Consider the following 25752-nt stretch of genomic DNA (forward strand, 5'->3'; position numbering starts at 1 on the left):
CCTTAGTAATGGAAAATGTGAGAAGGGTCTCAGTCTCTTTTTTTTAGGAGCCTGATTCTCAGTCAAAGTTATGAATGTTGAGGTTTGTGAGTTCAGTTTTGGAAAAAAATACTCCATTTCTGCTTGAAAATACCAGTGCAATTTCTCTGTAGTATTCTGCCTCAATCATCATGACAATAAAAAGGCTCTATTACCTGTTAGTATACCTTTACCCATAATTGATTTAAGCCATGACATTCACAAACTGTTAATGACTACAACTAATAAAGAAAAGAAAATGAAAGCAATGTAATAGGAAAGTGCACATGAAGCATTTCCAGTTCAGGGTTGTATTTACAAGAGACTAAGGATAAGGCAAGATATTTGGAAATATTTGCAAATGACAATGAGGCTGAAAAATTTTGTTGTACCAGGATATCTACAGAATGAAACTTGGATTCTATTCTCTGCTTTGCGGCCGTTTGGATGTATCATTTCAGATACAGCTTCCTTGTCTGTGAAATGGGGCTAACAATAGAGCTGTACTTTCCATGCACGGTGCCCAGTTATTTAGATCTCATCACATTAAATAGCATCTTTTTTTCCCCGCACTAGAGAAAAAAAGAGCCAGAGTGAGGCAGTCAGGAACCGTTGAGATCCAGGGTTGGAAAAGCAGTGAAACTTAATCTCCAGACCATGGAAATCACTGGAAATTGACTTCAAAACACTGTTGATTTCAGTGGTTTGGGGATCAAGGTTTAGGAGAACAAACTTACCACACGAAGACAAGTCTGTTTTCCAGCGCAATGCTTGACTTCTTGATACAAGCAGCCTGTCAGACAGCTGCAGGCTATACCTTTGGGGCAAGCCTATACTGAAGGGTTGTATACAGTAGTAGGGTGTCCAGAGGCACCTCAGAGAAGAAGTTCCCGCTCTGCTCTCCCCACAGCTTGCTTGTTCAAGAAAACCCCTGTGGTTAAGCAGAAAATATTTGGCATCAGACCAGGTGTGCAGAGCCCTGAGAATCTAGGAAGCCAGGCTGTGAGGGAAGTGGCAGGCACAGGGACCTGCTTCTACTTCCTACCCCTTCCCACTCCATCAGCATCAGGCCCACCGGTTATGGGAATTTCAGATGAATTTCAGAATTCAGGGAATTTCAGAATCACATACAAGTGCACTGAGAGCTGGAAGATGTTGCAACCATTGCAGTGCTGGGTTAATTTTCCCAGTAACAATCCAGGCCAAGCAGAGTGCAGCACACTGTATTGAGCATCTTGATAAAGTTTTATGCAACCGCTCTTCAAAAGCAACCCAGAAATGGCAGTGCTGTATTTTTAGACAGGTAATTACAAGGGTACTCCCATATACGTGCTACAAAATGAATCCTGTAGTGTAATCATGGAACGGGTCAGAAATTACTGAGTGAATAGTACCATTTCCTTTTTAGACTTCTATTATAGCACAGTGGCAGTGTAATTGTGCTGTATTTGGGTAACGCTCTGGCACAGTGCACAGGGGTGCAAATGTGGAGCTCCATCTCTGTTCATAGACACTTATTGTTGAAGCCTCTGCCCATCACAGACACAACTCATCCATCACTTCCATCATTATTGAACTGCATTCAAAGATTCCATGAAATCCAATAGCAAACCCACAGATTTCTATTCCATTGACTACACCCAATTTTCAGAGGATTCAAACCCCAATATGTTGGTAGTGCCAAGCTCATCCAAAATAGCCCATAACCCTCTTCTCAGGGATGGGGAGGATAACAATGTTAAAATCTAACTAGCAACATGCACACCATTAATCCATGCAAAAATGCATTTTAGGCAAGTCACACAAAGCCCAGAACATACTACTGCAATCTCAGCAACACAGGTGGAAAACAAAATCTAAAGGAAATCACATCTCAAGCATTGAAGTACAGTTATGGCAGCCAATTAATCTGAACTCTGCCCTTTCAGACAGCACACAGTATCATTGCACTTAAGAGCTCATGGTCTCCATAGTATTCCAATTTTGAAATAAATAAATTTTTGCTTATTCTTCTCCCCTACCACTCTTCACTACTGTGTAATAATCTGTATACTAGTTTTCTATGTACTAGAATAGGTACCTTATGACTTTCTGAGAAAAATATTATGTATTAAAGATGCCTACTGTTTGATTTTATTTTTGAAATGTATCTGTTTAGCTATTAGCAGAGGCTGATTAATGGAAAAATCTTTTCAGAGAAGTTTGTGAATTCTTCCTTTTCAGAGGTCTTCTTGTCTGCCACTCCTAGTGACCACTCTGTCCCAACTTCAGCCTTTCCTGCTCCCTGTTGATGTGGTAAAGGCATCGCGTGTACCCAACAGGTACCACTAGTCAATCCCTAATTACATCCAGACCCATTTCATTTCAGGTTTGATTCAAAAAGCTTACTAACTTTGAGAAGTGCCTTATTATGAATCTATGATTTCCACTGGTGCATTCATGAATACCAGCATCTCCCCTAGCAGGAAAAGGTCAAAACTACCTGAAGGTCTACAAAGGCACAAAGGACAACTCAGCTGGTACCCTGGCAATGTTCTTGGTTTAGATAACACAGAAAGACAGCTAGAAAACGATTCCTGCTGAACCTGAATAAATATGCTTGCAACATCATTAATGGATTCTATTTCCTGTAACTGAAAGGCAATTTGATAAATCATTTTTTGCCATCATGCCACTAATTGCATTGGATTCTAAAAAAAAACAAAACCAATCCAAAAAACCCCAAACCAAAATGATTTTTTTAGAAAAGCCACAAATCCTGAAGGTACACTGCTGGCAAGCCCTGGAGTGTTTATATTACAAGCCAAGCAATTTAAATAATCCCCAAGTTCATTACGTTTAGCTAGATGCTCAGGAGAGGTCCTCTTTGCCACTGGCTTCCAAGAATACACCAATATAGCGTGTCTTGTTTTTCACAACTGATAGGTTTCGTGTGGGTAGGACTAAACTACAGTACCAGGATTTTAACAACTGCGGAAAAGACTGTAAAACTTTCTGCCCCTTATTAGCTACTGTGTGACTATTAGGTTTATGGGCAATGTTAACATTGCAGCATAGGAACAAAAACATTGTAAAAGGTCTCCAAAATGTTGGGAAGCAATTTTTCCCAAGAGAAGCAGGGGGCCCTTCCAATCCCAGTGAGGTATGTAAGGGGTCATGTGGCACACATGTAAAACTGGATTAAACTCTCTGTTACTAAGTAATTAAACCTAAGTGTAAATGTGGCAACTGCTAATTTTAAAACCAAGGTCCCTGTTCAGAGCTCCAAAATCTCTACTGAAAGTTCATGGAATATGAAAGCTGCTTCTTTAAAAGAAATCAGCTTGCAGCTCCCCAGAACAGAGCCCCTGGGCAAGTGGTTCAAAATATGATTTTTATAAACAAATCTGACATAGCAAACTAAATGCAAAGCCCTATGCATATAACATCACTTATGTGTGCAACTCGTTTAAATTATAGCTGTAGAGAGAAGGAAATAAAACTGGCATATTAACCTTTGGCACAACAGTGCTCACATACTAGCAATGTTCAGCAGCAGATAATATTATTGTGACTCCCACTAGTATTGTCATAGTGAAGGGTCTGTCAGAATTCATGTTCAAAACCTCTACTGTCAGAGATTATTAATTCAGCCATAAGCATCTGTTCCAGACCTACCCTGGCATGTACAGTCTTAAGAGCAAAATCTTTTTTACTGCAACTTCTCTTTTCCCATCACCATTGTATTTAGTTGCTGAATGTAAAAATAAAACAGAAATTCATGAAATAGAGCATTTCCTCATCACCATCATATTTAAAACACTGAATGCAAAAGGAAAACAAACCAGAAATTCATTAAATATAGCATTCCACAGCTTAATGACTTGCTTCCCAAATGTCCTTTTTAAAGAATGGTCTGCTATTTCTTCCTCAAGAGAGAGGGCCCTCAAGGACAAGCTAAATGCATGAGCAAGGTAGACTTAAAAAACAATTTATAAATTAAATTTAAAACTTTCTCAGCTTTTTTTTTTTTTGGTGAATGCTCCACATTATTGAATACATTCCTATATAATTAACAAAAGCATCATATGAAATGAGCCTTCCTTACTAAATACTTAATGCGACTAGCTTTAACAATGTCATTCAGGCCCTGGTGTATGTTCTCAGCCTATATGCTCCAAAACATTCTGGGCAAAAGTTCCAGACACAGTACTTACGCAACAGATGGGATGTATTTTGATTTGGTTTCTTCATGTATCTTGAAAACGAAAACTGGTCCGTTACACACGAAAGCCATGAGGCTTACACATGGGTAAAGTTGATCTACCTGGAGAAGTTAGTCTTCAGAGTGATGGTAAATGGAAATGCAACCCAGCACAGGTCCAAGTGAGAACATTCCTTGGCTCCTTATTTCAGAGAGTGGCTCACAAAAAGAAAAGAGCTAAACAAGTTTACAAAGTTGACGTTAAGTGAACGAATTGTGAGAGATAGTAAGTATGACAGCAAGACAAGTTTTGGAGTCCCATTACAGTTCCCTTGCCAGTGAAGCAAGTGCAGACCTGCTGCTAGGCTGGAGGATATAATGATTGAAAATATAATCTAGTTGTTGGAAAAATCATTAGATTTAAGAGAAGTTACTTTACCAAAATATCACACTGCCATCACAAGACACATTTATATATCTTTAAATGACATCTAGACAGACTGGTTCAAGCAAGCCTCACTTTTTCTTCTATGTGGAAGAATCTTGAAAGCCACTTCGATTTCCCCAAATCCCTTCTACTGGCAAACCCTGGGGCCAAGCTGTGACATGGGCAGTGCTAAACAGAGGAATACATGATGTACTGTAAGCACTGCAGGATAAAGAATGTGATGCCTTTTCTATCCTTACTTCCTCTGATCAAACTGGGACAAATAAGGACTGCAGAAGCTGCTATACAAGTTTCAGAAGGCCAAAGATCAATGTATGTGAAGCAGAAGGGAAAAAAAAGACATATTTTGAGTTCCAAAAATAAGCTGCGAAGAAACTTAATCCTCAAAGGTCAGATGTACATCTGAAAGGCCCAGGCCATGCCTTTGTATCAGAATGTTACAACATTAGCCCTAATGACTTAATAGTTTTGCCCTTGACTTGTGTCAACAGGAACCTATCTTATTACATGGTAAATTAGTTGCTTCCAGGCTACTCCAGACTAGGTAAAGGGAAGACAGAGGCACTTCTAGCAAGATTAGAAATGTAACCCAGTATCTAAACAGTATTGCTTAGTATAAGTATTTAGTAACATTTTAATTTTTGTACAAGTGTTTGATTAAAGGAAGGCTGGACACAGCATGGGGAAGAAACTACCATGTTTGGCATTCAAGAGCCAAAATGAAAAGGAAGGCATCTCCTTTGCACACTGTTGTGCAGTGTCATCAAAGGTCATCGTCTGCTCCAGATATCAAGGGATAATGAGCCGGGGTCAGGCGTAATGATGGTAGGCGCTAGGTAACAGGAGATGCTTTCTTATGCTCCTTCCCTTCTCTCGGAGAAGTCAGCATCGTTACAGGCTTTCCTCACATCCACACAGAAACAGTTTCCAAGCCTGGCAGCACATCACAAAGCCACCAGGTGACCAAGGCGTGCTAGCACCCAACTATTCAGAGCCTCACCTTGCACAAAACTAGGACAAACAGTAGTTTCTAAAAGATTACTGTTACCAGGTAATTGTCTCATTCTATTTAAATTGAGATATTCCATATTTTCTGATTTATCTGGAAGGCCTTGCTTCACATCTGTCCTAAAAGCCTGCCTCCTGTCAGCTAGACAAAGGGCTACTTTTCACAACAAATACATAAGAAGGGAGAGACATGTTTATACAGTTATTTAAGTCTTCTTTAAGGAGTTTTACAGGCAAGTAAGATGCAGCTCCAGACAGTAGACTTTTAAACCATTTAAAGCTGACATAAGCTGATCCTAGGCACAGTTTATAATCATGTTTTTACTTTTCACTTCTGACAATTACAAATTGTATTAGCTCCACAAGTATTCCTATTCAGCAGTATTGTCAAAGTCCATTCATCCCAGCCTCATAAAAGCACAACAATCCTTTGCTTTGCCAGCCTCCATCCATAACCTTCATCCAACTGTTACCAGCCATACAGGGAGTGGCAGAAGAGATCTACAGCCTGCAGTCTCCCCACCCCCCCACCCCCCCATCTGCAATCTGTGGTAGATGCAGTTCCCCATGTTTCAATGTGGTTTTCAGACCATCTCAGCTTGACAGGAAGAAGCCTGGCATCCTCTAAGCATGTGGCACTTGTAACGTTTGAAGATGTTCAAAAGAAAAGAGAAAAAAAAAAAAGTAAACGAAAGGTCTTAACCATTTTGCATGAAGTTGCATGAAAAGTCTTGGGGCCTAACTTGACTGGAACTGTTTTAAGTGCTGCTCTACTACAGCAGCGGTGCGTCATATGAAAGGCTATGTCTGGCATCTCTCCACAGTTATAAATAAAAAGCATATTTATCTTTGGTCATGCATATAATTTAGAAGTCAGACAGAAGAAACCTTTTTTTCTCCTTTTAAATCTGTAGCAAGCCCAAGATAAATTCTTATAAATTATTTCTTTTAAAAGAAGGAAAAGAAAAAACTATAACAAAATAGCTTGGCTATTTGGAAATCTGGAAAACAGATTATTTCTTTGGATGGAACAAAGTGTGTGTATGTGTCATCATGACTTTAAACAGTTCCACGGTTCCCCATGGAAATACTTAATTGAAGCTAATAAGATGTGGAGTTATCAGTGGTTTGCCATGATGGATTTCACATGGTCTCCCCAAGATGTTTTACCTCCTTTAAAACTTACTGACCTAAGACTGTGTTAACTGGTGATCTGAGCAGCAACAATTGCAGATACTAAGTCGGAGTGAAATGCTACTCACCGATGGGACAGGAGTTTGGGCAAACATTGTAACTCCAAACTCCATGTGACATAAACACTTCTGATTTGCAGCATGTGTGACAATCTCCCATAGGAATCTGCGAAGACAAGACTTACTTGCCTCTTGTCACTTGCAGCATGGGTCAGAAGTCCTTTTTCATCAGAAAATTAGGAAAGAAGCTATTGTCAGCAGACTACAGATCCCAATGCAAATCTCCCCTCAATTACCATACTTTGTAAGGTGATCCTACAAGCTCCCCCCCCAACACTACAGAGGACCAGGCCCACCTTCTTCCAATACACAGGTTAGTTGATCATGAGTACACGCTAAGAATATTTTTTACTACTAACAACAACTAAAAAATAAATGTGCTTTTCTTACATCTCAGGTTAGAAAAGTAAACCCCTGCTGCATCTGACATGGATATACAGTGTATACATATCTACACAACCAAATGGAGGGCCAGTAAAGCTTTCTGTACGTGCAGAAACAGGTTATATGACATCTGCAAAGTGTAGGTGTTTTGTAAGCACCTGTATAATATCTGATAATATCTCAGTAAATCTGGCTTAAGCCAATGTAACTGTGCCATTATATGTGATTAAACCATTCTGATGCTTATGGAGAAGGAGTTTTTTTCTGTTATTGATAGCAGCAGATTTTATAAAGGACTTTGGGTACAAGTAATTTGCATAACTTTGGCACTCATTGCACACCTACATTTTATGTAATTAATTTAACTGTCTTGCTAAAAATGGCCAAAATTAAGCAGCTTATCATTATTTTTCTTCAGGAAGAGAAATTTGTAGACCTTTTTGGCATAACCGCATTTTCCCTTCAGCAATGTTTTCTGGTTATTTTTCCTGAAAACATATCCCCTGCACCTGCAAATGCATCCACTGCATGTGTTTCTTTTTAATGTTAATATTCCTTTCAAATATACCATCCCCACTGACAAAGTCAAGTACATGTCTGTGGGCTGTAGAGTCAAGTTCGGTGTACCACCTATCAGTGATTACATCAGTCAGCAGCAAGCGCAGTGCATTCATTAACCTATAAGCAACCTTGGTATTCAACTTACACTGACCAATACTGTATTCAGTGTTAAGGAAACGGTGTGCAAATACCATGATGCAGGAAATGCAAGGATACAGTAGATAGATGGGATAACATTGCATTTGGAAGTAGATGAGGTCAATATAAAGAGTGAATCATAAGATGAAACAACTACTTTGCAGCTACTTATGGACAGGGACAGCCCAGGAAACCAACACTCAGGATTAATACAACATTCTTTAAGGAGTAAACAAAGTGAATAGGAGCTCAGCATTCATCTTCTCGTCTGCAAGGAGCAAAAGTCACCTCCTGAAGGCAATTGCTGTCTTAGGTATCCAAATTCTGAGACACCTCTGACTCGTCATACAGGGAAGCAAGGGCAACTGAGCTCCTAAGTCAGGTGCCTTGTGTAGTTAGCAAGAAAAGAATACAGGCTGAACTTTCTGACATATTTCTGTTACCAGTTTCCCTATAAGACAGTCTGTAACTTCATGTGTGTTCCTTAAAATACAAAAGCGCCTAAGTTCCATCCCTGGCAGTGCTCAATGACAGATTGGACAGAGCCTTGGGTGACATGGTTTAGTGTGAGGTGTCCCTGCCCATGGCAGGGGGGTTGGAACTGGATGATCATAAGGTCCTTTCCAACCCTAACTATTCTATGATTCTATGATTTACAAGGTTAGCAATGTACGTTGCTGTAATCAGCACGCAAATTCAGATGCTGTGTAATTCTTTACCAGTGCAAGTTTGCATCCATCTCAGCATATGGATGAACTAAGCAGAAGAGAAGCAAGCCTGATTGTAATTACATTAAGCACTTTGGCAATACGGAAAAGTTTGTACTTGTACACAGATGGCTTTATGTTACAGTGCTATAAATGTGCCAAGTTTCATGGCTTCACCACATGATGCAGGGAAGGGGCTTGATCCAAAGTCTGTGCAAACCTGCTGAAGAGCTCTAACCGATTTCAATGCATTAGTATCAGGTTTACGTTAAGTCCACTGGACACACCTAAAAAAGGGAATAGCCTTTTGTACTAAAATGCAATTCTTTTTAGACCATTTTTAGCACCTGGTTTGTCTTATATAGTCCAAGTCTTCATGTTTTGGTGACTGTTTTCCTTCAAAGGAAAAACAATAAAGTCCAAATTTTGGTTGATTGAAAAGACTTTGAGTGCCCACTGTAGCCCTCAGCTAAGCTGGAAACTTAAACTTTACAGACCTCATGGAAACTACCTGGGGGGAAAAATATTACATTCTTATTCTATGAGGCCTCCTGAGTGTTTCTGGTGTTTTTGATTCAAGTCCTCTTTTCTGTGACCCTCCCTCCCCTACTACTTCATGAAAGTAAGAGATCTTTAAAAGTCCTTAATTTAGAAAAATAAACAAAAATTCTGTCAACCCATTCCCCAGTGTCTCACCATAACTTATTTTAGAGTAATAAATCTTCACCCTGACAGCTCTCTGATGACGCATTACATTAATACATCATAATGACAATACTTGTGATATATGATGGATATATTTTCTGAAAGGGATATCATCTATACATTCCATCTTCCCAGCATAGCAGAAGATTGTTTGGGGAAAGGGGGAGAAGGGGAGGTAAAGGATGTTCTTTACCCAGAAGGCAAAATCTCACAAGAGAATATTAATTGCCCTTGTTAAAATACCAAAGAGAATAAAAAATAAAATGCCTTCTGTGCACAAACATCTTCTATCCGTAAGATGACCTGCTTGCTTCTCAAAAACTGATATTCAGGCTGGAATATAAAAGGGTAATTCTTTAATATACTTGTATCAGTCATGCTAATACAGGAGAAACAGAGTAGGAAACAATCACAGTGACTTTGATAAGGTTGGAGGATTGTGATAATGAGAGGTGCAATATTTAAAAGGGTAACTACGGCAGTCTGCAAATAGAAATAACTGACAGCCTCAGTGAATAATCTGGACAGAGCTGTGTGCGCGCCAAAGAGTCACTCGTGCCTGAAACAAACCAAAATCTTTTCAGTGTCTGAGCGCAGACAAGGCGATGATAGGGCTTTACAGTAGGAAATAAAGTTCATTTTTGACATGGGTATCTGGCCTTTCACAACACCACTGCACATAAGAACCGGATCATAGGCTGGTGTTTACTCTGCTAGGCTCTGCACAAACAGAACAAAGACAATCCTGTTCAACCAATCTAAACTCAATTTCCAAGGTTTAGAATGCAAAACCAGGCCCTGGCTTAGAAGACCCTGCTGCCTGGGCAGAAGATAGTAGTAACTGCTCCAAAGGCTCATCTTGCACAAATGACTGTATGAGCTGAACAGTATGAGACCTGACAGGCACCTTTGACTGGTCTAAAGTGGCCTTACTGATGCATTTGGCTTACACATATGTTAACTGATGACATCCTCAGTGTCCCTGCTCTTGGCATAAAGATCGCAAGGCCAGTTAGAACCTACCTTGGGTCTACCAATAGCCTTCCTTTTTCAGAAACGCCATCTTTCACTACCAGGCTACTGAATTCTCAGTATTCAGCTCAGGTGCAGAGAAAAAACCAAACAGGGGAACAACGAGCTTCTGCCTTTCTTTAGGGGTTTTAATAGTAATCTGATCTTTTGGTGAAAAACTTGACTTTTGCCAAACACTTAGAGCAGACTCCCTTCAACACCAGACTGCTGCTGGCTACCCACACTCTGCAAGTATCTGAAACACATTTGGACCATATTAATATTCCTGAGGTCTTATACTATGAGTGATTGGTGAACTGTTTGAGAACAAACATCTTCTGTGACCTCTTTTCTCTTACAGGCTTATCCACAGGTACCCATTGTGCCACTGAAATGGAGTCTGGTGATAAATGTTCTGTCCTGGCAAATACTCTCACCTCTGCAAAGGACTAATGTGAAGAAAATCACAGGAAGCACTTTCTGTTTCTCTTTGGCCTTGCTGATGCTGCACCTGAAGGGTAGATCTGTTGCCTGTTTTCTGAAACAACTTGGAGACCTGAAGTATTTCTTTGTCAGTTGAAGAATTAGTAAACAACATTCCTGATGGGACATTTAGTGGGAGAAAAAGACGCTGTGATTAAGATTCACCAGAAAGGATTAGAATTTTACAGTACGAGTGAAACCCAAGGAAGTATGTATCTGAGCATATATTTCAGTGTGCAATCATCCCAGCTGACAAGCAAATTAGATTTGAATGCAGTGGCACCAGCACCAGTGTAAAGCTCTGCATAAAGAGAGGCCTTGGACGCTGCTTTTTTGACTTTGCTAGAAACACTTGAGGGAAAAGCCCCAGACTCCTGATAGGCACTGGCAGGTCTCACTCTGTCTCAGAAATGCTAAAGATGAAAACATCAAGAGTGCAAGCACAGTGACAGGAGTGTTGAAGTTACTCTGTTGAACACATGAAAATAAGCGACGATGCCCAATGCAAGGCACCACAATAACCACACTCTCTGAATGTGAATGCAGTGTTTCTGAAAGGTACTTCTTGACCTCTGAATCTTCAATCTGCAAAAGAGATCTGAGCTATAATGAATATAGGAAGACACTACACGATAGCTGCAGTGCCTTGCTAGCAAACCTGTCTCCAGAGGGTTGATTGCAGGCAAAAAGAAAAAAGTTCTAATGGAAATCAGCTGATACAATCAACCCTACTAAATCCACTTCACTTTTCTATAACTACTTTTAAGAGCCTATTGTAATGTTATTTTGCATTGCAAGCATTTGTCCTTCAGTTGTTGAAAGGAAACAACCAGCTCATTTTGTAGATGAGCCATCAGTTTCTGGATACTGCTGCTCTGAGTCAAGCAAACTGCATTACCAAGTCCCATCAATGCTAGATTTCTTGGCCATGCCAGATGTCCTCTCACTTACAGAAAGAAAAAATAATAAATCAGTGTCCTCAAAAGCACCAAGAAAAATGCTAACTGACTCACACTGGGGCCAAGTATATACTTAAGAGTTATAAAATACCCCCTTTTTGATGACTTTACAGGAGGGATAGCACCCCATTTTTTGTCAGCAACATGAAAATGCTATTCCTGTCCTAGCTCAGCTTACGCTGCTATCTTACCCTAGGGTGAGGTGGGGAAGTAGTACTACAAAAGCTTTTCAAAGATACTCCATGCAAACAAAGCAGAGGTCTCTATATATTTTTCTGTGATGTCTTTTCTTCTCACAGCCAACTTTTGCTCATTTAATCAAACACAGCTCTGGGTAAGATGCTGTAATTTTAGTTGCTATTAAAGTCTAAAGTGATTTTCCTGCATTCACTTGTTCCTGACATTGAATATTCATAGCAGAGTTCTGTTTACTCTTTCACTTTTTTTTCATCTGATGTTATTGCTGTGAAAATTGAAGAAGTGTCAGAACTGTATTGCCTTTCAGGCGGGAATACAGTGACTTTCAGGTTCACTCTTAAACCCAGTGACACAGGTTTAAAGTAACTATTAAAACATCTGAAATGGGGCATCTTTATTAATAAGGCTAGCTGACTCAAATGATTTTATTAGAATGTCCTTTGCTGTTTTCCCTTGGATGTTAGGTGAGGAGCATATATAGAAAGCCCTGTTACCCATCATACAATCCATAGACTCATATTACTGTAAAAAAATCACTCAGTTAAAGTTCACACAAAACAAAAGTGAAATTACCCCAAAGGAATCTCTGTGTTTCAAGACAATTTTCTTGCTGAGTTTCAAATATTAAAACTCTCCCAGTTGTTAAATAAAGAGTGATGAGAAAATGCATGCAATTTTAATTTCCACTGGGATTATGCCTGGTGTGAGACAATCATGTTGTTAGATATTTTTCTAAAGACTAAAACAATGTTATAGCATCTGTGAAGGATGTTATGAAGAGCAAGGTACTGAAATAAAAATGTTTTTATCCCAGATTGGCTACTTGTAAGCCTTTTTGCTGAAATTGCTTGAATCGGAATTTATACAAAGCTTAATTATCTAAGACACTTAAGCTCAACTCGGTTTAAATGATGTACCTATTAGCTTATATATCTTGTAGTTGGTGAATGCTTGATACATTAACTAAAGAAAATCTATGCAAGTCCAATGGGTATTTAAAAAACATAACATAATGTTCACTTGTTTACCCCCCCAGCAGTGCCAAAGCAACAGCATTCTTTAAAATCAAAGCTGATGCTCACGATGTTCCCTGCAAAGCCCCTGGTTAGTGGAGTTGTTGGGTATTTCCAACACCTGTGCACCCGCCTTTGTCCTCTGGGGTCTGGCAGGATTTCAGCTGCTCTTAAAAGATATTTGTAGGGAGACCAAAAAATGGGGAATGACAAAGAGAAACTTTCAAAAACAAATTACAGTCTTAAATATAACTAGTTCATAATCCCTAGCTCATAATCAGGCACTGAGAACCAGATATACCAGATATGAAGTATCACACTGTAATTGTAAGGAGGAATTTGCTTGGGAGATGAATTTGGCTCTGGCTGGGAAAGAATTTAAAGGGATTTACTAAACAGCTCCATTGTCAGAAAACTAAAAATGTCAGCAGAGACTATGAAGGCATACTGCTAGAAAAGCAAACATTACCTTGTTTGCTTTTGTTTATAGTTTTGTGTGTAACTTTTCCTAAAATGCTTCAATCTGGAGGAAGGAAATAACACTAATAATAATACTTATTATCTGAAAAACATGTCTTCCTTGTAATTGAGAATAAATATTACAATATTGACAGTAAATACTGACAATAATGTATGTTTCAGTTACTGCACTTTAAATGTGGCAAACCCAAAAGTCATGGGACGTGCCTTCTTCAGATTTCTCTTCCTGCTCACACAAAAATCCACCTTGAAAACTTTCAGGAACCTAAAAAGTCCTTTTCTCCTTTTCTATTGTAGTATTATTCAGTAATATACTTTAGATAAGGGTGGGTTAGGAGAAATGCTGATTTTCACATAATTCCACTTTCAGACAGTTTTCACAAAGGAAACTGCTCTCTAGGAAATGCATTATCCAGCCAAAGTTTAGGTGAAACCAAATTTTTCCAAATCTCCTTATATTTGATTGTCCTGATGCAAGAGTCTTCCAAGGGAGACATTCTAGAGGAATTTCCTAGATTAGAGGGCAGCTTGTTTGCTTTGTGTGTTTCCCGTTAAGTTCCAAACTTCTTCACGGAATGGATAAAATCTCAGCAACTGAATCACATTTGTGGCTCTTGGCCTAACGCTTGTCTGAGTGTGAGGAATGGGTAATGGTAGGAATTTTACCATGTATTCCTTGACAGGCAGCTGCATAGCTGAGAAGAGCTGTGAGAGTGACAGGGAGTTTATGTATCCTGGAGATATGCAGAAAAACAAAGGGAAATAGGAAAGAAGTGAGAAAAAAAATTAAGCAGCAAAATCAGCAGTTACTCTAGCGGAACTATACTGCTGCTTCATTCTTTTGGACTTGATTTAGAAAGAAAAATAATAGGCACATTTTTTCAGATTTATTATGTCTGGAGGTGGTATATTTAAGCTGAATAGACAGAGTGGGTGATAGGAGTGAGAATATAATGATAATACTAATTAGGGGGAATTTCAAGGCCAACCAAGAACGAAGGAGACAATCTTTCTGCCCCCCCAGACTATTGACCAAGTGGCGCCTCTTCCATTTCTAGACATTTCCAAAGACAAACTGGGACAAAACAGTAGTAAAAAAGACAAAACAATGCCAGAATCAGGTTCTTGCAATAGTTCCAGCTAAAGCTGTTCCAAAGCCACGTCAACAACAGCAGCAAATCCAAAAGCTACAATATAAGTTCTAGGAGATACTGCACCTTTTTCCTTTCTTCTGAAAGGAAGAACCATCTGTCGGGTGTTAGTCCCTTAGAGGCTGACATGAAAGACCCTCACATTTCGATTCCCACCCACCCAGCAGTGCAGAGATCTCTCTAGATCTGTCCTACATGACTCACGCCCATGAGGCAGAGAGCACATAAAGCCATCCTTACAGCCTGCAACTTTGTTAGTCTCCATGTGGGTTTCTACAGGGCTGGCCTGTATTGTGGTAGCCCTGAACTCCATCTCTAAGGTTTCCCCAAAGCCAATGCCAGCCCTTGACAGCTTTTGTAAATCATGTGGGAGTTTATCTAGGGATGCCAGAAAGGCTGTACCAGTTCCAATAGCAAAGCTCTGACCTGTGCAGGGGCATTACCACATACCAGAGAACCCATTTTCCCACAAAGTTACTACAGCTTGGGCTACAGCTTGCTAAATGGGCAGTAAAGGGGTCAACATCTGGCTAATTTCTCCTAAATGGCCAACAAGGTTTTAATACCTGCAGGGTCAGAAAATCTCTGTCTCCACTGTGCAACAGAAACACAAAGCAACTTGACCTGGCTCTTGATTTACCTTTATTGTATCTGAAGTTCTAAAAACAACATTCTCAAGAAATACGTCGAACAGTTTTGTCTGTGCAAGAACAGAACTTAAAAAATAAGACAATATCATTGGGATTAGAAGAGTTTGCAGTTTACTGAATGACACTGTAGCTGTCAAAAATGCAAACCATAGAAACAGAAGTTGAAATCAGAGACAAAAGAAAAACCTAAATGTCTCTGATGACTTCTGTACAAAAAGGGAGGTTGCAGAGCTCATGCTGATGTAAACAGGAAAGAAAGAAAAGCCAGCCCCTGAAATTGGGAATAAGACTCAAGAAAAGTCAGTTCCATTTCCCTCCATAGATTGTTTGTGTAAACGATGGGCATATTTAAACTCAAGTCTCAAAGACAGAGAATAGGAGATTAATACTCTCTACTTCTGTCCTGCCTAATGAGATTGTAAGATCTCTCATTAATTGTTTGTCCCAGTCATAGCACAGCTGAGACCAGACCTCCTTTGGGGCCCCTCTACTTTATGATGCAATTAATGCACATAACCCTATGCCATTTATAGTTCTCAAGCCCCAATGAGTAACATGTGCTGGGATGACAGCTTTTTGTGATCGCCAGTGTCTCACTGGCAGCAAGTCTCATTTAAGTCCGCATCTTTTGCATCTACCTGTTTTGTGTTATAACCCTCTAAGGTCGTGAGTGCTGGAGCTGATGAAAAGCAAGAGTAAATCAGAGATGCACTAGGTAACTATTCACAGACATCCATCAGGCCAACTCTCCTTTATTTTACTTACAAAGGAAGGTTTAAGTGGAAAAATGCAAAACCTTAACTGGGATGGCACTTCTCGCTTTAGGGTAAGTGACACTTTTTGTCAGTGCAAGGAGGATTTTGCTTAGTCTTTCTGTACCACTTCACTTTTTCCAAAGCCATTTCTGTTTCTCTGCTGAAGAGATTTCCAGCCACAACTGCTTCATGATTAGATAAATTGCTTCTCTGTGCCAGAAAGATTTCATCTTATGTATTTGTTTATTTAACCTGCGTACCTCCATGAACTAACATCTTCTCTGCATTTAATAGGCAGTAGCGGGGCATGCAAAATCAAAGCTATGTTCTGCTGAAACTGCAAGATGAAACACACGAGCACTTCTAACTTCAGGGAGTTTTGCAGAGAGAAAATAGGAAGTGAAACAACTTTAAAAAATGCACACTTTTCTAATGCATTAAAGCCTTCGTTGCTTTTGCCAAAACTTCACTTTTAAGAAGAACCAGCTGTGGATTTGATTTCTATGCTTCTCAGCCATAAGTCAATAGAGGATTCAATAGAGGATTCAATTTTAGAGCACAAGACCTATAACACACAGTGTGAATCATCTCTTGTCTGCATATAAGATAGCACAGACAGATAACATGCTTAGTGAAAGCTTTATCACCAAGGAAACACATTCATAAGCATCGAATCGAGCACCTTAACATTTACCACTCACTTTTAAAAAAATGCCAGCTGTAAATAAGTCCATACTCATAACCAGAAATATGGGGTATCTATCACTCATGCCTAGTTTAAGAATTACTCATCGCCTAAGAGTGGCAATGGGCTGAGCCAATTTGCAAAAGTTCAGAGCTTCTGGAGATGTGGACTCTGATCTACCAGAAGTTAATTGTTTCAGAGAGATAATAATTTTTTGGTAATTATGTCCAACCAATCCATAAGTAACCCCTCACAGAATAGGTTTTATCTAGTGCCACTTGCTATTTCCTAAAGGTCATGGAATCTCTTTTTCTCACCTCTAACGGCTCACCTTTCCTGGGTGCACTATGGGGAAGCATAATTCCAGCAGAGTGGAAATTCAGTCAGCAAATGAGGCATCGACATAAATATTCATGGGGGGAAAAAAACTTTTGAAAAAATGTTGGGAAAAGAGGGTAGGTAAATCACAGCATCCTCGGGAGGCCACTAAGATCTGCACCGACAATTTACATAGATTTGCTTAAAATTTTGTCTGTAATTTCAGAAGTGGTATCATACTTACCAACTTACCTCTTTCTTCGCAGTATTCAGGCATCTCTTAGTGCTGGACACTTGATTGAGGATGGAGCAGCTGCCCAGATGCCACACTGCACCCCTTTGTCATAACCTTGATTTACAGTGTGGGAATTAGCAAGGGAAATTATTCTCGATTACTCAGGGAAATACTTATGCCCCAGTCAATATACAACAGTTGTTGACTACCTAACTAGAATTCCTTCTCTGCTTTTCAAACCTGGACCTGATACAAAGGCAAGCAATGGGAGAAGCACACGAATTCACAGGACCACCTGCATGTACAAGGTTAAGTTTCTGTGCAAGCACTATAAGACACACTGGGTATTATCTCAAGGTAGAGCCCAAGTGGAGTTCAGCACAACTTAATATGGTAGTGATCCAGTTTCAAGACAAAAATTTGCAGGAAAAAATAAAAAGTGCTTGATTTTGAACTAGTTTTTGCTTGTGGCTGTGGTCACTGACAACACTTCTATTGACTTTGGTAGGAAAAGAGGGAAGCTGATGCTATGTGCCTTTAGAAAGCTGGCTCTGGAAACACACTATATACTTAAAATATTTGACTCCTTGCAGTTAATCCTACAAAGATGCACATTCATAGAGACCTTTGTTTAACTAAGAATCCTCTGAACTCAATCTCTCTCTGCCTCCTGTCTCCTTCCATGCAGATAAGTAGATATAAATAAATGTAGGCATTTGCCAGCTCAGGACTCAAATCACCAGGAGTCATTGTAACGCCCACAGGAATCTGAGATGTAGAATACCAGAATCCAACATCAGAATTTGATCGTTCAATGAAGAATGAGATATAAAGGATTACTTTAAAGTCACTGCTCATGAAGAAAAAGAACACTGACTGGTGGGTAATGATGCAATCTTGAACTCTCACACCGTATCTCGGTAAATATTACTGCACTATAATTGAGTTCATCAGGTTCCATGAGCATGCCCGTACTTTCTTCTCCATTTCTGGATGATTTTCATTGGTGTTATGCAAAGTACACTACTGTCTACTGGGAGGCTACCTGTGCTAAGCCAAAGCATATGCTTTTCAATTGTTTATTTCACCCTTGTTTGTAGCTTATCAGCTCTCAGATCCTCTCTAATGAGGACAGTGATCAGAGGGCTAGAACATACATACATTTTATAAGGACAAATTAGAGGCAATGTCAAGGTTTCCTCCTTTTTTTTCCCCCTCTTTTTCTCTGATCTAAAGAAAACCTTTTATTCAACCCTGATGGCATAAAAGAAGGTGATGTCATAATTTATGATATTAAACTGGTTACTAAAATGTCATTACACAAGTGATGTTTTAATTGATGATGTTAAACTGGTTAGCAGGAAAGCGTCAAGTGTCGCTTTCATGACATAAACTGCCAGTTATGATTATATAATATCAATTATTCTTTGGAAAACTGCATTAGATCAGTTAGTTCTGAACCAATGTAGTTGGGGCAGGTTCATATTTTTTTAAACGCTGTTCATCCAGTTCTCATTATTAGGAGTAAAATATACTTTGGATGCAGTTTAGACTTTTATAACTCTCCCCTTGAAACATAATACCTACCTTTCTCATTTGCCCTTTCAGCTGCCATCAGACCACAGTGAGCTAAAAAGAAAGCAGTGAGATAAATTGTATAGCCTTAACTGAGCTTGCCTTGTTCTGCAATCTTACAGAAACCAAACTTTTGAGTTGAAGGTAGACAAAAATAACATAACATAATTTTAATAGTAGGTTAAATATAGAACATTTGGATTTGCTGACAGGAGGTTGGTTACTATGAGCCCTGCTTTGACGCTCGATCTCCTAAAGCTTTAGCGTCCAGCTGCTCTTCAAATTCCTCTAAATCTTATTCAGGCACAGAACCAAAAGCACATATTAATATCCAAAACACATGTAGCCAGATCTTAAAAACTTAATCCCTTCTAGGGATAGTTACAAGCAAAAGCAGCAAGTTTAGTTCATACATACTCTCTGGGTCTAACAGGAGGAGGATGAATCACCACTGATGCTGATCTGATCTAGCAAGTTTGTAACATTTCCCTAGTCAAAGATGCATTTTGTTCCTTGCTGTCAGTGACACATCTCTGGCTAACAGGCAAAGCTACTCAGAGATGCCATGATAACAGATGCAGCATAACAGGATGAGATTTTTATGAGAATTTCCCAGCTGAAATCTTATCTATTTTATAGGAGAACAGGTACACTCACATTAACGAGGGTGAAAGCAAAAGGCAGGAATATCTCTTGGTCAAGACTGTTGGATCTGTCTGAATTTAAATAAAAGGATTGCTCCCTCTTTTAAAATGGCAAAAAATTACAATGGAAAGATAAATTATGTACATCCATGCAACCACACTGACCCTGAGAGCAAGGACTCCAAAGCCAACAAAAGTTGGCTGCTAAGTAAGCCACACTATTACTTCCCTGAACAACTTTGTGCTCAGACCAATGCAGCCTTATAATGAAAGCTGGATGTGGAGGTGACTATAAGGGCCACACTTCTCTTCACTCCTTTCCCACACTAACTTTGAACAGCTCAGAAGCCACACTTCATGGCAGAGGTCTTAGAGGCTTGATCAAAGGAGTTATGGAAAGTCCCAGGGAGGAGCTGCAAAGAGGCAAAGGAAGAGCGTGCGAAGAAATACTCAGAAACACACACGTGATTTTCATTAGGCTTAATGGAGATGGTGGAAATTAATCTGCAGGGCAAGGCTTTGAAAACTTACCTCATGATTTCATCCATGCAAAAAAAATCTGTTGTCTCCTTTTAAGTCTCTTGTTCTCTACACGGCTTTGCAAGTAATGAATTTTGGTATTATCCCACTTCCCCAATCTTTCCCACAAGCTTAATGATGATTACTGACCTAAGTTCACTAAAGGAAAAAAAAAAAAGAAAAATAGAAAACAGGACAGAACGATGCAAAGTTTTGATTATCTGTATGTACCATGTGCTTTATTACCCACACATCTCTAGGTAGCATTCTACCTGTCACATTCTGGGGACACACCATTTCCACCAGCTATCAGATCCTTAATACAGATGGTCAAATAATATCAAAATTTTGAAAGTTTATCCCCTTATGCCTGTTATTGCATCTGCTCTATCCCAGTCATTCCCATTAGAGCCATGTAACAATTTTTCTCTTTTTCCTGACTGGCTATAATTATTTAAAATACACTTTCAAGCCAGAGAGAGCTCGCATCAGGTGTATAGGCGATGCATCATATCACTCTGATTTACATAACAAGTCAGATAACATCTAAGCATTAAAGTGTGCACACTTGTTGACATGACAGAAGGCTGAAATCCTCTGAGACAGCTGCCTCTTAAAAGAAAGATGAGGACAAAAATTCTTTCAAAACCTTAGCAGGTTGAACCTGCCCACCCATGTAGTTGCTGCATCGTGGAAACACACCCGTAGCGCACGGCAGTACCGATCAATCTGCAACAAAGCTCCAGCTTACAAAAGCGAAATCCCGGCTAACATTTCATTGTAAGTGGAAGAAAGCACCGAGACACTGGTGGGTTTTCTTAAAAGTTATATCATAATTTATAATTGGTTGTTAATTAATGTCAGATCACAGTGGAATTCCTATGGAATTACAGAGTGGAGCCTCTTTAATTACTGGTTTATAATTATAAATCTCATTGGAATGAATAACACAGGAACTGTAATAAATGATGATGATCTTGGAAGACTTCTTGGACTAATAAAAATCTCTATATATGCATCTTAAGCAATTTTAGAAGCCGCCTTCATCTGGGGCAGGAAACAGATTCCATGGTGCATGACTCCCATTCTTGCATTATGCAAAAAAAAAACCAAAGAGAAAAAAAAATCTTAAATGCTATTTCACAACTAGAGCGATTACACCTTGTGAAATGAAAAATACATCTTAGGTCTCTTGGCCCTACAGCTTGCAATCTGTGTACCTTGTAGATTACTAAGGTAAGACCCTTTCCACTGTTACTCTTTGGTTTTGTTATTCTCTACTGATTTACTTGGCTGAGAAAGATCCTCTCTGCAATCACATAGTACAGGCCTGCAGCTTCCTGCTCAGGTTGTTATGATCTGTGCTATACTTGCATACAATCAAGAATGAGATGATTAGTACTGTGCATGTTCACTGTTAATTAAGTGTACCCACAGCAGTTTGTCCTATGTTCTGCTGCACACATTTGTACCTCCCTAAACACCCGTGGGTGGAGAATTACAACTGTAACAGCTTTACACCAGTACCCTACACACCAAAAGCCGATGCGGTATGTATCTTGTTAGGAATCTATTCAACCATCTTTTCCTCCTTTCAGTTTAACTTTGGGTTGTCTGAAATGAAACAGAAGTTGGGGTGCCTGCCATACAGAAAAAGCCCTACAAGAAGAGCTTCCAGTAGAGGAACTCATCTCTGCAACACATACATGAGGCAGAAGGGGAGGAGGCAGCTGCCTTCCTGTCTTGTCAGTGCCGTAACAGCATGGGACCACAGGCAGACCTGTGCACACGCATAGAATCACAGAATCATAGAATCATAGAATAGTTAGGGTTGGAAAGGACCTTAAGATCATCAAGTTCCAACCGCTCTCAGCCAAAGTCATTCACAAGGACCTTATCTTTAGAATTTGGTTGAAGGTACTGATTTGAATCCAATAACTGTTTTCATAATTGGCTTTTTCCTGAGCCCCACCAGCTTCTTTTTTTATCACAAGTCCATTCACTTTCTCTCATTCTCCAGACTGCTAGTTACTGCTTTCAGCCATCCTCCTAAGACTTGTTTTGACTCTACATGGACATGAGCAACTCATATGTTGAGCCCCTCCACCCCTACTTCTAAGAACATTGTTTTTCTCTGCTCCTTGCATTTTCCCCCAGTCCTCTCACAGTTCTGTTTCTCTGTGCCTTTGAGGCTGCAGCCCTGCATTTCTCCCTGTGTCCCATGTACAGCTGTGGGAATCTCTAAACCTGCAATATGCACTTTGTAAAAGCATGTTGCAGATCTGATGGGTTTAATTTTGTGAGCCAAGAAACTCAGGCTTACAACATAATTGATACTAACAAATTGAGAGAGGCACTATGGCCCCTACCTAAAATAAAAGACAATCACAGTGAATTAAAGGTCATGATATAAAGAACTGTGCAGAGGAACAACACTGGGAAATAAGAACAAACGTAATACAGGCTACAGTGGAGTTAAACCAGAGATGAATTTGACTAAATAAAACATAAGAAACCTATTTCCTGTACTAATTACTCTGCTTCTTAGAGAAGTGTAATGTTGGCATCAGCCTTCATACTAAATTGCACCACAAAACCCCAACACTTAACAGTGTGTTAGCCTACACATTAGTCAGGCTTTACCAACTCTTATTTTGGCTAGCTATTGTTTATTTGCTGACAAATTTTCATTGCAGATTTTATTAAATGGAAAGATGCTTCTTGAATAGGAGAACTGCTATCCAAGGGCTTTAAGAAGTAACCACACAATATTGTTTGATTTTTGACTATCCATTTGTTTCTCATTCCACTTTCCAAAAGTGTTCCTTTAGTAAACGCAGACCAGCAGTGCCAAGAGGGCAACTTCCCTACAGGGCTTCCATGAAATACACAGGTTACAGTCACTAACACAGGCAGAAGGACAGCTCTTTTCTCCTCATTCATTTTGTTGGCAGAACAAAAAGGACGGCACATTAGCAAGAGACTTTCATATGGACACTGGAATTAATCAGACTCAAATTTGCCTTCCCTTAAATCACAGGGTCATGCAAAGGTGGGGATAAGAATTTGCAGTTGTATCTTTGCAGGACTGCATTCCCAATTCTGCCCAACATAAGGGAGTCCCAGTGCCTTGGATTGCTGATTATTACAATCACCAACAGACACACGTACAGATTCAGGGAAAGTGTTCGAACTCTCACATTTGTATTCATTTTACTTTGACTTGACTGGAATCATAAAAGGAATGTGTAAACGAGGAGAGCCTGTTGCTGAAATGAAGTTGAATTTTTTCCCCACAGAAACTTGGGTTCATGACAGCTTTTTGTTGGGCAGGACATTAGCCTTTTGTAATTTATTGCTTTTAGATTAAATCTGGGGAAACTCAATATTGCAGTTGAATGATTAGAGCAATACCCCTCGGAGTAATAAATTTTCTTTGGTGCTGTGCATCTCCCGATCATGTTTCCCTTCTAATTACATTTACATAAATGATATTCTGCAAAATTAAATTAACATTCAAACCGTTACGCTGGCAAGGAGAGACAAAAATTAGTTACAAACTTACATCCCTAAAAAAACCTAAATGACACCTCGTTCTTTCCACAAACTGAATCACAGCTATCCCCCAAAGTATCTCACACACAACTGATTACTCTAGTTGGTTAATCACCAACCTAGATGCTCTGCTCTCCCTTTTGGAAGTTTATAGCTTGAGGTCCTGCTTTCCAAAGGGTCTCATTAAATAGAAGCAACCGGTGACAATCCAGATTTGGTTAGTGAAGTGCTCTGTTCAGACCTAGATTTGATTTCTACAGTTTCGGCCACAGCCCTTTCTCAGGGCTTCCCTGTCTTGGCTCCTGCGCACCATTCCTCTAGTGGGGAGCCAGAAGGTGCTTGGTGAGGCTCCCTGTGAACTTAGACTCAGTGCTGCCCTAGCACCTTCCTGATGAGGCTGAAGAAAGATGTTCTTGCTCATCATATATCCCCAGTGCCACACAGGCTGGCTAGCAGTGCCATGCTTTCCTGGGCTGTTCTCCAACCGACGGATGGGTGCGGGGTAACACAGAGCAAGTTTTCACTTGCCAAGAGGAGGGACCCTTATCCTGATGAGAAAAAAAGAGTGGCTGGCTCGGGAATCACAGAATCATAGAATAGTTAGGGTTGGAAAGTACCTTAAGATCATCTAGTTCCAACCCCCTTGCCATGGGCAAGGACACCTTCCGCTAAGGGAAGCCAGTCTTCAACAGCTTTTCCAACATCAGAAGTTTAAATGGATTGCAATATGTAATGCTGATTTGCCTAAGGTCACTGATCTCCTGGCTACTCAATCTATTTTCTCAGTACTGTATGAAGAATGGTAACTTGCAGAGAGAAATTTTTTACTAAGACATACCTGGAAGAGCTTTATTTTGTTGTCCAGTAGAGGATCTGCCGCTTCAGAAACCCACCCACTGTAAAGACACAGTACGTCCATCTCCTCTCTACTTTCTTTTGTCTTTTGATGCCATTAATAAACCATCAAAATACTTACACAAAGAACACGTCACATTCTATGAGCATGAGGCACCACTTTATGTTATTTGTTGACCGTGTGCCCACTGCACTGAAGATCACAATCTTTTCATTCAGGAATTTGATTACTGAACCTTTTCCTGCCTTCCCTTATAAAGAAGAGGATATACTGCCAAATATCAAGCAATATCAATGCTTACACATGTATACTCAAACAATTTTGAGGCATTAGTAACAAAAAAGGAAAATAAAAATCAATATTTATTACATCTCACATACGTATATATATATACTGTCACATCTGGAACTAAATCTATCAGCTCTACGGCAAGTGTGTCTATATGAGTGTGAGCATACTATAAATTGGGTGTGTTTCAAGGGGGGGAAAATACAATATCTGGAGAAAAAATTAACATAAAAATGTCAAAGTTGCTGATTAAATAAAGACTGTGTATATATGATCCTACTTTTCAGTTTGAAACCTGGATGATTTTAACATTTCAATTTTTGAAAACAAAGTTTGCATTCAGCGATTGAATTTCCCTGTTGAAACACATCAACTCAACATTTGCATTTTAGCATATTTCAGTTTACTTGGCAAAGAGATTGCTGTTTTTTTTCCCCAAAAAAGAACACTGGGCAGCCTGGCATTTGTTTGAGAACCTAATTTATTTTCCCTAAACTTCACAGTTTCTGTATTTCCACAGGTCCTACAATAAATACAGTTAATTAGTTGTAGACATAACATTTAGAGACCGTATTTTCTCAAAGTGCTTGACTGCAGTGAGTCATCTGCATGACTGTCCTCTTTCCAGGTCTCTATTTCATTCCTGTTTCCCTCACCCTGGTAAACATAACATGCCAAACACTCCAGAATTTCTGTTAAAGAAGCTCGTCCCACAGCGCTATGGCCCAGGCCCATTCAGAGCCATAACTGAATTCTTTGGCATGCAAATTGCCTAGGAAGACCAGGCCAATTTATATGTTTAGGACCATATGACAAACATCTGTTTCACTGCAAGGAATGCTAGGGTATAACCAGAGGTACCAAACGCAAGTGACGTAGGAAATCTTGGTGCAGGTTCATTGACTGCGACTCCTGGAAAGGATATAACACCCAAACTTCCATTTAATGGAACAGACTCTTACCCCATGCGAG

The 25752-nt window shown here is 39.6% G+C and overlaps 1 long non-coding RNA gene across 5 annotated transcripts in view; it reads right to left on the reverse strand.

The window, feature by feature from the left end:
• The window catches only part of LOC130606815 (uncharacterized), a 246696-nt gene that overhangs the window by 42431 nt on the left and 178513 nt on the right, over positions 1-25752 (reverse strand). For 4 of the 5 annotated variants that reach the window (XR_008974069.1, XR_008974066.1, XR_008974068.1 and 1 more), the window contains exons 5-6: positions 20094-20240; positions 19554-19975 (exon numbers count right to left, since the gene is read on the reverse strand). This is a non-coding gene — a long non-coding RNA (uncharacterized LOC130606815). Of the gene's footprint in view, positions 1-19553; positions 19976-20093; positions 20241-25752 lie in introns of those variants that run through there. The other variant, XR_008974067.1, reaches the window with a different exon arrangement.

The sequence above is a fragment of the Pezoporus wallicus genome, unplaced genomic scaffold (genome assembly GCF_028554395.1).
Source record: "Pezoporus wallicus isolate ANWC-B61680 ecotype Strahan unplaced genomic scaffold, APGP_CSIRO_Pwel_v1 contig_4191, whole genome shotgun sequence".
In the NCBI taxonomy this organism is placed as follows: Eukaryota; Metazoa; Chordata; class Aves; order Psittaciformes; family Psittacidae; genus Pezoporus; species Pezoporus wallicus.